Source organism: Adiantum capillus-veneris, chromosome 26, assembly GCF_014529385.1.
Source record: "Adiantum capillus-veneris isolate H3 chromosome 26, ASM1452938v2, whole genome shotgun sequence".
Taxonomy (NCBI): Eukaryota; Viridiplantae; Streptophyta; class Polypodiopsida; order Polypodiales; family Pteridaceae; genus Adiantum; species Adiantum capillus-veneris.
Genome location: NC_140956.1, coordinates 9951233 through 9955418, shown reverse-complemented (window position 1 = coordinate 9955418; position 4186 = coordinate 9951233). Strand labels below are relative to the sequence as shown.

Sequence of the window (4186 nt, the reverse complement as noted above, 5' to 3'; positions counted from 1 at the left end):
ACCAGGACGTACATCAATGCACTACACAATGTTCCAAACACCCTTCGACACAAGAACATGTTGCATCATATAAGCCCACGTAGGGTAATTGTCCCCATCCAATATGTCCGTAGCCAGCAAACATCTTGAACACATCTGTGTTGTTGTTAGCCATGGTAAATGCCGCACGATGTGAAAACTACCCAAAAAGAGGAGAAAGAAAGTGGGAATAGCACGTGCTATATAGCAAAAACCGTAGAAGATCGTAAGGGACCTGTTATGTAGAAAACGACATTGATAGAATTTTTGCACAAAATGACGAAATAACCTGCACAATACTACCTGTAATGTAAATGAAGGCCGAAATGAGCTCAAATCAGAAATCTGAGAAGGTTGAGCTCTACGATTTCTCCCATAATATTTGTCAACTTGCGAATGTAGGAGAAAGTGAGCAAGCATGTGCTGGAGTTGCTAGCGACTAAGCCCGGGAGGATGCAACCTGCTATAATACCAATTGTTGAAATAGGGTTGCAGGAAAACACACACAACTTGGAGAAGATGAAAAAATCTCAAGGCACACAATAGAGAGTGTATTACTTAGTGTGCAATGGAAAGATAAGATAGCCCTAGAGTGATGGGCGTATATACAATGCATGGGGGGGAAACCCTCCTAACGACGGTCCTAAGTGTGTTCACACACATCACTACCACATGGCTTCCAAAAATGTACAACAAAATCTTTATGTTCTATCAACTTCAGATATCCATGTAGGTACCGAATCATGATGTGTGAGTTCAATTTTTTTGATTGTGGATGAGTGAGGTTCACCCTAATATCAACCTCACATTTGCCCATCCCTAGAAAATCCTCAAGATGTCTATATCCAACCAAATTTTCTATGTGGGAATGCATCCACATCTGCTAAAGCCAATGGTGGATAGTGCGAAGAGGCATTCACATCACTTAAGCATAATGGACATTAGCAACTAGATACACACTTGATCAAAGCGTGCACCAAGAGAGAGAATGGTCACAAAGTGAACTTGATGATTGAACTAACAATGGGAGTACATGATTGCACCTTCAAATAGGGCTAACATTAGGTAGTACAAGTGCATGTATCACCTCCAAATTACCCCCAATAATCGTGGGTCAATTGTAGAAGTGTGGGGGGCTAAAAAGTCACCAAATACAAGTCAGCTATCCTCATATACACCTAGGATTAGGTACATGATAGTCACATGATTCCTTGCCATACACACCAAAAAGAACAAACTATAGGGAAAAGCCTACATAAACTAAAAATCCTACCCTTAGGGTTTGGGCTATGAAAAGTGTTAGAATGACACAACACACTCAAGTCCAAGAGCAAAATGAAGTAACCTTCCCAATCCAGAAGACAAAACATCTCTAATCCAAGAGACAAATTTGCACATCTCTAATCCAAAAAAACAAACTATAAACATCTCCCCTTGAACAGGTATACAAGATTAAAAGCAAGCTAATCTACATGAATCCACTATAGGAGGTAAAGTGTTAGATGACAACAATTATGAGAGTGTATGGAAATTTGATGAGACGTCACCAAAATTTGGTGTTTGATTGTGTTCAAGAAGCCCTGAACCTTAATGTAGGTGCACCTTAGGACTAGAAGCAGGGGTAGAGCCCTGTTCCACCTCACGGAGTAAGTAAAATAACGTTAAAAGTAGTGGTATTTCACTTGCGCCAAAGGCTCCCACTTATTCTACACCTCTCAAGTCATTTCACAAAGTAGAGGAACTAGAGTCAAGCTCAAGAGGGTCTTCTTTCCCCGTTGATTTTTCCAAGCCCGTTCCCTTGGCTGTGGTTTTTCTAGATAGTAGATAGGGTTAGTGGGAATCTCGTTAATCCATTCATGCACGTCACTAATTGGATAACGAGGCATTTGGACCTTCAGAGAGTCATAGTTACTCCCGCCGTTTACCGTGCTTGGTTGAATTTCTTCACTTTGACATTTAGAGCATTGGGTAGAAGTCACATTGCGTCAACATTTGTGGGGACCATCATAATGATTTGTTTTAATTAGACAATCCGATTCCCCTTGTCTGTACTAGTTCTGAGATGGCTGCTCATTGCATAGGGAGGGCCACCCCACAAGGGGCAACGTTCTACAGTCGTTGCCCAGTGGGCACACGAAGGCCCACCCTCGCCGCTGGGGTAGCTCGGGGAGATCCCGATAGCCTCCGGTGTCGGACCGCAGACCCCTAGACCTAGCCCTCTGAGCCAACCCTTTTCCCAAAATTACGGATTCTTTTGCCGATTCCCTTACCGACATTGATCTATCGACCAGAGGTTGTTCACCTCGGAGACTTGATGAAGTTATGAGTACAATCAGGCACGATCAGCATTCGCTCATCTAGATTTTCATGGGTCGTCGGGGGTGCATCGGACACCGTGAGATATGCGGTGCTCTACCAACCATTGGACCCTATCTCTGGGTGATCCGATTTCAGGGTGGACATGCTATTAAAAAGAAAAGAGAACTTTTCCTGGGGCCCCCGTCGGCGTCTCCAGATTCGGTCATGTTGTCGTCCACCACCATGTCCCATCTCTTAGGATTGACTAACCCATGTCCAATTGTTGTTCACATGGAACCTTTATTCACTTTGGTCTTCGCCACAACCCCCATGCCCTCCTACTCATTGGGGCCTCGCACTCACCGTGATGGTCGAGTATAGGTCGTGCGCTTCAGCGCCATCCATTTTTGGGGCTAGTTGATTTGGCAGGTGAGTTGTTACACACTCCTTTAGTGGATGTTGACTTCCATGACCACAGTCCTGCTGTCTTAATCAATCAACACCCTTTGTGGGATCTAGGTTAGCGCGCAGTTTGACTCCGTAACCCTGTTTTTGGTTCATCCCGCATCGCTAGTTCTGCTTACCAAAAATGGCCCACTTGGAGCTCTCATTCTGCACTGGGGTTCAACAGAGTAGCCCCGACCGCTTACTTATTTAAAGTTTGAGAATAGGTCGAGGGTTTTTCACCCCCAATGCCTCTAATCATTCTCTTTACCTGATAAAATTGCAAAGAGCTCCAGCTATCCTGAGGGAAAATTTGGAGGGAAGTAGATACTAGATGGTTCGATTAGTATTTCATCCCTGTAACCAAAGTCTGACGAACGATTTGCACATCAGTGTATCCCTACGAGCCTCCACCAGAGTTTCCTCTGGCTTCGCCCTGCTCAGGCATAGTTCACCATCTTCTGGGTTCTAGTAGGTACGCTCCCACTCAAACCTTTCACAGAAGATCACGGTCGCTTGATGGTGCACCCTCGAGGGGGATCCTACCTGTCAGGTTACTTGCACCTCAGTGGGTTTTCCACCCATCGACTTGCGTACATGTTAGAATCCTTGGTTCGTGTTTCAAGACGGGTCAGATGGAAATCCCGGAGTGCCAGCATCTCGAGCGCGTAGGCGCATAAAGCCCGCAATGAATGGCATGTGGTTTGTGCCTCGACAAGCGGAATGGCATCGCCGAGCCGACGAAATCCCCCTCTTGTCCCGCTGCACAGCCCACGTTGACCAGCACCCTATGTCAAGCGGAGGACCAGCTCTTGCCATTCCGCATCCAATCGGGGTGCACACGCGGCCTCCATTCACTTCCCTCCCATCAATTTCTAGCACTTTTAAACTCTCTTTTCAAAGTCCTTTTCATCTTTACCTCGTGGTACTTGTTTGCTATCGGTCTCTTGCCCGTATATAGCCTTGGATGGAATCTACCATCCACTTATGGCTGCATTCCGAAACAGCCCACCTCGTCAACGGTGCCTCGTGGAGCGACAGGGCCCGAGCTCGACGGGTCTCTCACCCTCTTTCTAGGGGACTATGAAAGAATTGTCATTCATAGCAGTCAGTACAATCTTTCCAAATCCCTTGATCAAATAAGAGGCATTGTTGGCACAAGTGACTGAACTCCCATGAGGGACATCCTGGAGAGAGGAAAACAAGTTAGGAGGACAGGTAATGTGCTTTGTAGCATCACTGTCAAAGTACCACACATGAGCATCTATAGCAACTGACATACATACATCATGGATAGAAGGATCATAAGTGAACTCTACACTAAAAGCCCATTTTGCATCTACATCAGCATCACGATCTCCTTTCACATAAGACTCTACAATTGCTGCACTTGTAGTGGAACTAGCCTCTTTCTTCTTAGCCTCTT

At 45.5% G+C, this 4186-nt stretch overlaps 1 pseudogene; it reads right to left on the bottom strand.

Moving 5' to 3' along the window:
* Positions 1-2303: 2303 nt before the first annotated feature.
* On the bottom strand, positions 2304-3938 carry LOC147422983 (25S ribosomal RNA; annotated as a pseudogene).
* Positions 3939-4186: the final 248 nt, after the last annotated feature.